Genomic DNA, 12,142 nt, shown 5'->3' on the forward strand with positions numbered 1-12,142 from the left:
AGTTCTCCAAATACTATAATGGCCCCCACATAGCCTTCAATATAGTATAAAGGGTCCAACATAACCCTTCATATATTAGAATGCACCCCCATAATCCTCAATGTATTACAATGCATTTCCCATAGTTCTCGATGTATTATAATTCACCCCATAGTTCTCCATATTTTATACTGCACCACAGTCCTCCATGTTTTATAACCCCCATAGTCCATGTATAAGGTAGGCTCCATAGTCCTCCATGTATTATAATGCGGCCCCATAAATCATCATGTTGTATTATGCAGCCCCATACTCCTCCATGTATAATGCACCCCTATATTCCATGTATAAGGTGTCCTTCATTTTGTATAATGCAGTTCCATAGATCTCCATGTATAATGCACCCCAAGTCCATGTATAAGGTGTCCTTCATGTTTATTATGCAGTCCCATAGACCTCCATGTATCATGCAGCCAGCCCCCCCCAGGGCCTCAATGTGTCATGCAGCCAGCCCCCCCAGGTGTCATGCAGCCAGCCCCCCCTAGGGCCTCCATGTGTCATGCAGCCATCCCCCCAGGTGTCATGCAGCCAGCCCCCCCCCCCCTGGGCCTCCATGTGTCATGCAGCCAGCCCCTCCAGGTGTCATGCAGCCAGCCCCCCCCAGGGCCTCCATGTGTCATGCAGCCATCCCCCCCAGGTGTCATGCAGCCAGCCCCCCCAGGGCCTCCATGTGTCATGCAGCCAGCCCCCCCAGGGCCTCCATGTGTCATGCAGCCAGCCCCCCCCGGGCCTCCATGTGTCATGCAGCCAGCACTCCCAGGTGTCATGCAGCCAGCCCCACAAGGGCCTCTGTGTCATGCAGCCAGCCCCACCAGGGCCTCCATGTGTCATGCAGCCAGCACCCCCAGATGTCATGCAGCCAGCGCCACCAGGGCCTCTATGTGTCATGCAGCCAGCCCCACCAGGGCCTCCATGTGTCATGCAGCCAGCCCCCCCCCTGGGCCTCCATGTGTCATGCAGCCAGCCCCCCCTGGGCATCCATGTGTCATGCAGCCAGCCCCCCCATGGCCTCCATGTGTCATGCAGCCAGCCCCTCCAGGGCCTCCATGTGTCATGCAGCCAGCCCCTCCAGGGCCTCCATGTGTCATGCAGCCAGCCCCCTCCAGGGCCTCCATGTGTCATGCAGCCAGACCCCCCCAGGGCCTCCATGTGTCATGCAGCCAGCCCCCCCCCAGGGCCTCCATGTGTCATGCAGCCAGCCCCCCCCCAGGGCCTCCATGTGTCATGCAGCCAGCCCCCCCAGGGCCTCCATGTGTCATGCAGCCAGCCCCCCCCCCCCCCCCAGGGCCTACATGTGTCATGCAGCCAGCCCCCCCCAGGGCCTCCATGTGTCATGCAGCCAGCCCCCCCTGGGCATCCATGTGTCATGCAGCCAGCCCCCCCATGGCCTCCATGTGTCATGCTGCCAGCCCCCCCAGGGCCTCCATGTGTCATGCAGCCAGCCCCTTCAGGGCCTCCATGTGTCATGCAGCCAGCCCCTTCAGGGCCTCCATGTGTCATGCAGCCAGCCCCTTCAGGGCCTCCATGTGTCATGCAGTCAGCCCCTTCAGGGCCTCCATGTGTCATGCAGCCAGCCCCTCCAGGGCCTCCATGTGTCATGCAGCCAGCCCCTCCAGGGCCTCCATGTGTCATGCAGCCAGCCCCTCCAGGGCCTCCATGTGTCATGCAGCCAGCCCCCTCCAGGGCCTCCATGTGTCATGCAGCCAGCCCCCCCAGGGCCTCCATGTGTCATGCAGCCAGCCCCCCCCCAGGGCCTCCATGTGTCATGCAGCCAGCCCCCCCCAGGGCCTCCATGTGTCATGCAGCCAGCCCCCCCCCCAGGGCCTCCATGTGTCATGCAGCCAGCCCCCCCCAGGGCCTCCATGTGTCATGCAGCCAGCCCCCCCAGGGCCTCCATGTGTCATGCAGCCAGCAAAATAAAAAAACAAGTACCTCTCTTCTGCTTCCGACCCCTACGACCGCGGTAGTTACGCCCCTGCCCCCATATGTCACACGCCCTGCTCCCCATACAGCCTGCACCCCCCCCATATCACAGACACTACACCCTCATATGTCTCACACCCTGCCCCACATATCTCACCCTGCCTGTACCTCAACTTACCCCTCTCAAACACTCTGCACCCCTTCACAACCTTCTGTCAAAGTCTGCAGCCCTCATCTGCCACTCACCCTGCACACCCCTCATGTCCTCTCTTTTTTCATTACGAGTCATATGTCCAAAATCGTTCAGGAATCAGTATCTTCTGCTTTCTCCCCGGCATCCTGTGTCTCCTCCCACACAGTCACATGGGCGTGACATCATCGCAGGTCCTGGAAGGATGGATTCCGTGTGCTGTGCAGGAGCACTTCTGCTCTGCCGCAGGTCAGAGAGCCCCTCTCACAGGCCGGCCCCCTGACGGTCGCGTAGTCGGCCACTACACAGCGGCACTGCACATAGGGGCCCGGCAGCCGGCTCTGCAGAGCGGCTGCCGGGCCCCTATAACCCTGCGGGCCCGGTCGCAGTGGCGACCTCTGCGACCGCGGTCGTTACGCCCCTGCTCAGCATGCAGAGTCGGCATATGGAGGCAGTGTGTTGTTTTGAGCAATATTCTGCTGGGAAACCTTGGATGTTCTGCTCTGCTTGTTAAGCCCATCGGGAGACATACTGGATTTCTGTATTCGCAGCCACGTGATGACTAACACCTCTTCTTGCGTCTCTCGATGCTCTCTTGAGAGAAGCCAGAAAAGAAGCTAGTCAGCACGTGACTGCAAGTATGCAAATCACAAGCGACCTGTCACTGAACTTCAGTCATGGCCAAAACTTTTCAGACTGAAACAAATTTTGGTTTTCACTAATGTTGCTTATGTAGCATCTTTATTCCTTTTAGTTCTGTGGTTACTGAACAACAATTATCAGCATTTCCTATATTTTAACATTTATGTCAAATTCATGCCAAGACTTCTGCAGTTCCTTACTGATGACAATTCATTCTTGTCTTAGTGTATTTTTGTTTGCCTGTCCATTTTTCTGAGAATCTGGGGTGTTTCCTGGCCATGTGAAGGACGGAAACGCCGGGCCACACAGGCGATGCACCCCTTCACCAAGAGATTTCTGAATGTGTACCTATAAAGAGTGTAGGAGGCTTCCCCTCAGGTTCTCCAATGGTTTCCTCTTCGGCAGGTGCTGCAGTTGCTGTAAAGGAAATATGCTGTGACGCCCTGGGCAAGCCAGGGGTCACAGGTCATCACACCACCACACCCTACACCCCAGTTAGGAACACCAAAGCTACCAAAATCCTTGTTGCCTTCCTCCAGGGGCTGGTGTCCACACCAGGGGGTGGGCCAGGTGGTTGGCTCCGCCCACCGAGGAGTTCACAGCCCTGGAGGCGGGAAGAACCAGGCAGTCCAGCTAGGGATGTGAAGGAGTAAACAAGGAGTGGAGTTGAGGAAGTGAAAGTAGAAGTGAAGTAGTAGTGGAGCTAAAGAGAGAAACTAAAGTGAAGAGTAGTAAAGCCTGAAGTTAGTCCGGGTGTGTGCCCCAGACTGAGAGACAGCAAGGTCAGCAGACGGCGGTGATTGTTCACAGGGGTGACTGCTCGGAGGTTGCTGGAAGGACTGCGGACGGGTAGTGGCCCGGCGGTCTGGAGCAGTATACGAAGAACAGTCAGCACCAGGGCAGGGGCCTTTCGGATCCCGGCAAGGCTAGGAGTCGCCATAATTTGCCAAATCCGTCAGTGAAGGGGACGTCTGTCTCCAAACAACCAAGTCCCGATTGAAGGCAACAGTCCGACCGTTACGGAGAGACACCGCCACTGCCAGGGCACCAGTTTCTCAGGGCCAGCGCCTGCGGGCAAAGTAGGGCTCCTCCGGCCCATATCCAAGCCGGGGAGCGGGTTACCGGTGGGAACCCATCGCAACCATTACCAACTTAGGTGCAGGACAGAGGGACCGTCACCGTCACCTTCTGGGGAAAGCAAGTGCAGCCGTCCGTGGGAACCGTCTTTCCAGCCGTGTGTTTTACCGAGAACTGTGTCATCGTCTCAGGCTGAGTGAGTACCACAGTGCCGCAAGGCACAGCGCTGCCCCCGCGTCCCTGCGCCTACCAAGCCCTGCATCTCCCACCTCATCACTGGGCCCCGGGATCACCAACCCCTACCCACGGAGGGGCAACACAACGACTGGCTGCTCCACATCATCACTCCCGGGATCCCCATACAGAGCAGCGGTGGTGTCAACAAATCACCACAACCGTGGGTGGCGTCACGGACAATAGACTATATCCCAAAACCCAATCCCCTTTCACTCACGGGCGAGGAGCGCCGCTCGAGACCCCCGGGATCCGGCCCACCGCTCGAGCCACCACTGAGCAGCAGCAGCCGGACCCGAGCAGAGGGGTGAGCGCAGTGCTGACACCCTCCTCCTCGCCCGCGACAACTTGGCGTCACGAACAGGATCTTACCGCTCTGCCGTCTGGTAGAGGTGCGCCTTGTTACCACCGGAGGTGTCCGGCAGAAAAATTTCAGAAGCCGCCATCTTTGGCGCGAAAAGTCCCCGCTCGAGCGTCTTCTCGAGTAGCAGAGGCGCGAAGGCCAAAACCCCGCCCCAATAGAGGAGTGGCGGAAGAGAAGCTAAGGGGGACGCGATGGCGGCTTGACGCATGTGAGGTGGCTATAAAAGCAGGGACGCCAGGACCCTGTGGCCATCTTGTTGCTAGTTCCTGGAAAGCACGACTGCCGAGATGTCCGCTCCAGCTAATAACAGCGAGACCCCCGCACCCGGCACGGCGACGTGGTTGAGGGACCGGACCGTCCCGCTGAGTAATCGTCTGCAGGCCCATATGCAACTCCTCCTGGGGGAGTGGGAGACCGACATGGCGGATGTGGTGGTTGCTATGTGGAGACGCGAGGTAGAAGAGGGTTTGGAGGAGCGGGTAAGCGACCCACGCCCCTGTATTCCTGAGGGATCGGCCAGTGGAGCTGAGGGGCCCGGCCGGTTTCCGCTCACCCTGCCTCTCTCCCCGCTACCCGTGATAGCTGCTGCCGCTCCGCCATTAGGCCCGCTACCTGCCCAACCGGTAGCGATACCCTGCCCAGCTGCTCCGGCGGACCAGCCGGCTGCAGACATCCGGGACGTCCCTGAAGTACACCAGGGGGAACCGCTAGAACCGCGGCCCCTTAACAGCATGGTGCCAGAAGTCCCAGTAGAGACTGTGCCAGACCCTGAGCCCGGGACCGTGGCCTGGATGAGGGCCTGGGTGATTCAGTTCCACCAGCGTCAGCAGGAACAAATCCTCCGGATGATGGAGCAGTGGACCAGCGAAGTGGAGATGCTGACTACGACTGCCCCGAGGTACGGAGGGGGAATGGATGTAGCAGAGTCGACTGGTGACCCACGTCCCTATGTCCTACCTGGACCGGCCGCTGCGGCTGAGGGGCCCGGCCTAGTCTCGGCCTATGCATCACCCTTGCCGTTACTTATGGGGCGCCTCAGTGTAAGCTCGCCTGATCTACTGCTCCGTGCTACCGCAGAAGGGGCTGAAGTGCTGAATGCTGAAGGCCAGGAGGCTGCGGCAGCTGGCGGTGACCCGCCTGACGCAGGAACAAGAGATGATGACTCCGGCCCCAGCCCCGGGTCCGCTGCTGAGTTGGAAGAGGCAATGGAGCGCGCCCGTTATGTAGGAGGTCCAGTGGTCTTCCACACCCCGCGTACCGGTGGAAATGGGTACCGGGTGCCCCTGTCACAGCAGGCATGTCAGTGCATGTTTGAAATGCTGGTGGAGGGGGATGGATCTGCCTACGTCGAGGACTCTGAGTAGGGCAGCGGAGCATCGTTGTCCAGTCCCCGTTGGGACCACCACTGAGTTGTGTTTGTTTGAAAAAGTTGAGAAATGATAAGCAAAAATGATTACCGAACAGTAACCTGATTCTACCGTGATTTGGAAAACCGGCCGTTGCCGGCACCGTTGTCCCCGTGGGGACCGTTTAAAAAGTGTTGCATGGAGAACTTTCCATGGACAAGCCCGTGAACTTGCAGGGCAACCACAGACGTTAGTGGCTTGTAAATAAGTTGTTTACCGTTACCGTTTCCGTATTGCCGCCTCCGGAGAGGCAGGTTGGAGGGAGGGCCCGCAGTAGAGCCGGCTGGGGCCCAGCCACCACAGGGACCGGTGGCTACCCTCTGGAGGGGAAGGACAGATCCCGCTCGGGTAACTTGTGCTGGACTTGGGTCAAGGGGTGCTGCCTGGGTTGTAGGGGCAGCATCAGGGCCAGGTTGATTGGGTGGGAGAGAGTGGAAACCGTAACCGTAAACCGTTTGCAATGTTTAAGAAAAGTGCCTCCCGTTGTGGGATGATGTAATAAAATGTAAATATGTTACCGTTTTACACTTTTATATATTTTTCAGAAAATAAAACCGGTGTTGGACGGGCAGCCCGCGGACGGTCTGCATTTTGCTAAGGGGGAATGTGACGCCCTGGGTAAGCCAGGGGTCACAGGTCATCACACCACCACACCCTACACCCCAGTTAGGAACACCAAAGCTACCAAAATCCTTGTTGCCTTCCTCCAGGGGCTGGTGTCCACACCAGGGGGTGGGCCAGGCGGTTGGCTCCGCCCACCGAGGAGTTCACAGCCCTGGAGGCGAGAAGAACCAGGCAGTCCAGCTAGGGACGTGAAGGAGTAAACAAGGAGTGGAGTTGAGGAAGTGAAAGTAGAAGTGAAGTAGTAGTGGAGCTAAAGAGAAACTAAAGTGAAGAGTAGTAAAGCCTGAAGTTAGTTTGGGTGTGTGCCCCGGACTGAGAGACAGCAAGGTCAGCAGACGGTGGTGATTGTTCACAGGGGTGACTGCTCGGAGATTGCTGGAAGGACCGCGGACGGGTAGTGGCCCGGCGGTCTGAAGCAGTATACGAAGAACAGTCAGCTCCAGGGCAGGGGCCTTTCGGATCCCGGCAAGGCTAGGAGTCGCCATAATTTGCCAAATCCGTCAGTGAAGGGGACGTCTGTCTCCAAACAACCAAGTCCCGATTGAAGGCAACAGTCCGACCGTTACGGAGAGACACCGCCACCGCCAGGGCACCAGTTTCTCAGGGCCAGCGCCTGCGGGCAAAGTAGGGCTCCTCCGGCCCATATCCAAGCCGGGGAGCGGGTTACCGGTGGGAACCCATCGCAACCATTACCAACTTAGGTGCAGGACAGAGGGACCGTCACCGTCACCTTCTGGGGAAAGCAAGTGCAGCCGTCCGTGGGAACCGTCTTTCCAGCCGTGTGTTTTACCGAGAACTGTGTCATCGTCTCAGGCTGAGTGAGTACCACAGTGCCGCAAGGCACAGCGCTGCCCCCGCGTCCCTGCGCCTACCAAGCCCTGCATCTCCCACCTCATCACTGGGCCCCGGGATCACCAACCCCTACCCACGGAGGGGCAACACAACGACTGGCTGCTCCACATCATCACTCCCGGGATCCCCATACAGAGCAGCGGTGGTGTCAACAAATCACCACAACCGTGGGTGGCGTCACGGACAATAGACTATATCCCAAAACCCAATCCCCTTTCACTCACGGGCGAGGAGCGCCGCTCGAGACCCCCGGGATCCGGCCCACCGCTCGAGCCACCACTGAGCAGCAGCAGCCGGACCCGAGCAGATGGGTGAGCGCAGTGCTGACACTCTCCTCCCCGCCCGCGACAATGCCACAGCAGGATTTTCTTAACCAAAGTTTCTTTACTTGCATTTTCATTGGCAGACATGGTATCTGACATCCTCTCTTTCGGGTTGCTCTTGTGGCGCCCTGGACAAGCCAGGTCGTCACAGGTACTACACCAAAACACCCCACACCCCGGTTAGGCACACCAAAGCCAAACATAAAATCCTTGTTGCCTTCCTCCAGGGGCTGATGTCCACACCAGGGGGTGGGCCATGCAGTTGGTCCCGCCCACCGAGGAGTTCACAGTCCTGGAGGCGGGAAAAGGAGGGAGAAGAGAGTTCAGTTTTGAAGTGAAAGGAAGTGAAGTGGTAGAGGAGCAGACAGAAAGCGGTCCGGGTGTGTGGCCCGGACGGTACAGCAAGGTTGGCAGACGGTGGTGACCGTCTGCAGGAGAGGCCGATTGGAGTGAACCGTAAGGACCGTGAACGGGCGGTGGCCCGGCGGTACCGGACCGGTTAACAAAGAGAAGCCAGCACCATCCGGCAGGGCTTACGGACCCCGACAAGGCTAGGAGTCGCCGTTGAAATTGTGAAATCCATCAGTGAAGGGAACCTCCTGGGTTTCCCAGCAGCCAAGTCCCAATAGAAGGCGAAAGCTCAAACTGTGAAGGGAAACACAGTCACCGCCAAGGCTAAAGTTCCCAGGGCCAGAGCCTGCGGGCAAAAGGGGCTCCTTCAGCACCCCTCCAAGCTGGGGGAGCGGGTTACCGGTGGGAACCCATTGGAACTGTACACACTACACAGGTGCAGGGAAAGGCAGTCACCGTCAACCTGCCGGGAGGAGAAACACCGCAGTCGTCTCTGGGACCCGTCCATCCAGCCGTTTGTTTTACCGGAGACTGTGTAATCGTTACTGGCTGAGTGAGTACCACCGTGCCGTGCGGCACAGCGCTGCCCCCGCGACCCTGCACCTCACCAGGCCCTGTAACCCGCCTGCCATCATCCCTACCCCTCACCGGGCCCCGGGACAACCAAACCTCCTACCCACGGAGGGGAGAACCAACATCCAAGCTGCTCCCTGTCATCGCTCCCGGGATCCCCGTCCAGAGCAGCGGTGGTGTCACCAATCTCACCACAACCGTGGGTGGCGTCACGGACAATATCCCTAAACCCAATCCACCCCCTTTCACTCACGGGCGAGGAACGCCGCTCGAGTCCCCGGGATCCGGCCCACCGCTCGAGCCACCACCGAGCAGCAGCAGCAGCCGGACCCGAGCAGTGGGTGAGCGCAGCGTCCCCTCCTCTGCCCGCGACAACTTGGCATCACGAACAGGATCTTACCGCTCTGCCGTCTGGTAGAGGTGCGCCTTGTGACCGCCGGAGGTGTTTGGCTGAAAATTTGGAGAAGCCGCCATCTTGGGCGCGAAAAATTCCGGCTCGAGCGTCTCCTCGAGCAGTGCAGGCGCGAAGGCCTAAACCCCGCCCCTGTAGAGGAGGAGCCGGAAGAAGACTAAGGGGGACGGAAACAAGATGTCTGCGCCCGACGGAGCCGTTGGAGGAGCGGTGGTCGCAGCCGCAGTGGCACCCGCGGATGGGAATGGGCCCGCCCAGGTCCCGGCCGCACTGGCGGGAGGTGCCATGGCCCCAGCTCTCGCTCAGGTGATGCCGTTCTCCTTGCCCTATGTGCCGGAGCTACCTGGCTGCCGCAGTACGATGGGAAACCTGATGCACTGCAGGTTTTTCGGAAGAAGCTTAGCCCGCTACTGGAACTGTACCCCCTAACTGATAAGCAATATGCAGCGGTAGTGCTGGGGCAGCTAACCGGTGCGGCTGAGCAGGAGGCGGAGACCTGGCCCGAGGGGGACCGGTCCTCTGTAGCCACCATCTTTGAGAAGCTACAGACTAACTTTGAGACCCGTACCGAAGCCGAGCTGCGGATGCAGTTTTACCAATGCCGACAACGGCCCGCGGATAGCATTCGAGACTACGGTTTGCGCCTGCAAACCGCCCTCCGCACCCTGAAGCGGGTAGACACCATCAACGATGCGGACAGCAACAAAATGCTAGTGGAGCAGTTTGTACAGGGGATGAGGTCCTCGGAGGACCGCAAGCAACTTCGGCTCTGGGCCCTGGAACACCCTTATGTGGGCTTTGCCGTGTTAAAGGAACGGGCCATTAAAGCTCTGCAGCCTCCAGCGTTGGAAGTCCCCGAGGTAGCCCCATGGCCAGCTGAGACGGCTCCTGTCATGGTAGCCCCTGCTCTCCCAACACCTTCGGCACCTGCAACCCCAAGCGGCATGATGGAGGAACTGGATGCCCAAGTCCGCCGCATGGATGGGGACCTCGCCAAGATCCTTGCCACACTCCAGCCTCCGACCAGATCCCAGCCTCCGGCGAAGATGCAGCTCGCCGACAGCCCCGAGGACGTTCCCTGGATGCAGCGGAGAAGGGCCAATGACTCACGGTATGGACCCCCTATTTGTTACAGGTGCAGCAAGCCCGGCCACTACTCCCGACGGTGTCCGTTAAACGAGCAACCCCTGTGGCCACGGGCCAATCCTCAGGAGTAGAACCCCATGGCCCCCCAGACTGGCGGGACCGGTACATCGGAGCCGACCCATCATCCCCGTGGCAGTGGACGGTATACCGGTGATGGCTCTCCTGGACACTGGATCTCAGGTAACCACGATACCATACACACTGTACCAACGGTATTGGGGGAAGGACGAACTTGCTCCCCCCGATGGTAGCATGACACTGATTGCCGCTGATGGGCTTCTATTGACCCAAGTGGGGTACAAACAAGTGGCCATGACTGTGGGACGAGCTGAACTGCAACACCAGGGAATGATTGTGATAATGAATGAACCCAGTGATCATGACCCGAAAGTGGTGCTAGGGACCAATATGATGGAGCTCTGCATGAGTGATGTGCTGACCCTACTGCAGCAGCTGGCCGCCACAGCGGCGGGGAGCCGACAGAGAGCGGTGCAGCGTGAGATCAGGGCCCTGATGTATCGCCAGCATGTGGCAACTCGACAGGAGGAGAGATTGGGGGAGTGAGAGTGATGGATGCGGCCCCTTTGGTTGTGCCTCCCAGGAGTGAGATGATGATCCGGTGTAGTGCAGCGGTAGGTCCCCAAGGGCGTGACTATCCCGCCATGGTAGAACCCATGCCCTCTGAACACTGGCCCACAGTGATGGCCGCCCGAGGGGTGGTGGACGTCAAGAAAGGAAGGGTGCCTGTGAGGGTGCTGAACTGTGGGGAGGAAGAGGTTAGGCTTCCCCGGTACGCTACCCTTGCCAAGTTGCTCACTCTAGACCCCCACACCATCCATGAGGCCGTGCCCCCGATCTCACCACCTACTGCCAGTCCTCACCCATCCCTAGGGGAGCTAGACGAGTGGTACCGAGAGCTGCACGTAGGCACTGACGATACCCCTACACATCACAAAGAAGGGGTATACCGGGTGGTACGGGAGTATGAGCGAGTTTTTAGCAAACATCCTCTGGATTTTGGGCAGATTAAAGGGGTCCAACACCACATCCCCACCAGGGAACACCCCCTATTAAAGAGAGGTACAGGCCCATTCCCCCGGCACACTACCAATACGCCGACGACATGTTGAGGAACATGAAGGAGGCGGGGGTTATTAGGGACAGCTGTAGTCCCTGGGCTGCCCCGTTGGTGCTGGTTAAGAAGAAGGACGGCACCATGCGGATGTGTGTGGATTACCGGAAGATTAACCAGATAACACATAAGAATGCTTACCCTCTGCCCCGTATTGAAGAGTCCCTGGCCACGCTGAGAACCGCGAACTACTTCTCTACCCTTGACCTCACCAGCGGGTACTGGCAGGTGGCCGTGGCGCCTGAAGACCGAGAGAAAACTGCCTTCACCACTCCTATGGGACTCTGCGAGTTCAACAGCATGCCGTTCGGGCTGTGCAATGCCCCCGGGACCTTCCAACGGCTGATGGAATGCTGTCTGGGACACCTAAATTTCGAGACCGTCTTGCTGTACTTGGATGATGTGATCGTGTACTCACAAACGTATGAAGCCCACCTGGAACACCTAGCCGAGGTGTTCGCGTCCCTTGCTAAGTATGGGATGAAATTGAAGCCCTCCAAGTGTCATCTGCTGAAGCCCAGAGTGCAGTACCTTGGACATGTGGTGGGTGCGGAGGGTGTCGCCCCCGACCCCGAGAAAATCACCGCCATCCAGGACTGGCCGAGGCCGACCACGGTGAGGGAAGTGAGGCAGTTCTTGGGCCTGGTGGGGTATTACCGTCGCTTCATCAAGGGGTACATGAAGATGGCTGCCCCCATGCAAGACCTCCTCGTGGGACAGACCAAAGGTGGTAGACCCCTAGGAGCCCCACTGGTGTGTGAAGAAAGGCATGAGGAATCCTTCCGCCAGCTGAGAGCGGCCCTGACCGAAGAGGAAATCCTAGCGTACCCTGATTATAGCCACCCATTCATCCT

This window comes from Anomaloglossus baeobatrachus, chromosome 5, assembly GCF_048569485.1.
Source record: "Anomaloglossus baeobatrachus isolate aAnoBae1 chromosome 5, aAnoBae1.hap1, whole genome shotgun sequence".
In the NCBI taxonomy this organism is placed as follows: Eukaryota; Metazoa; Chordata; class Amphibia; order Anura; family Aromobatidae; genus Anomaloglossus; species Anomaloglossus baeobatrachus.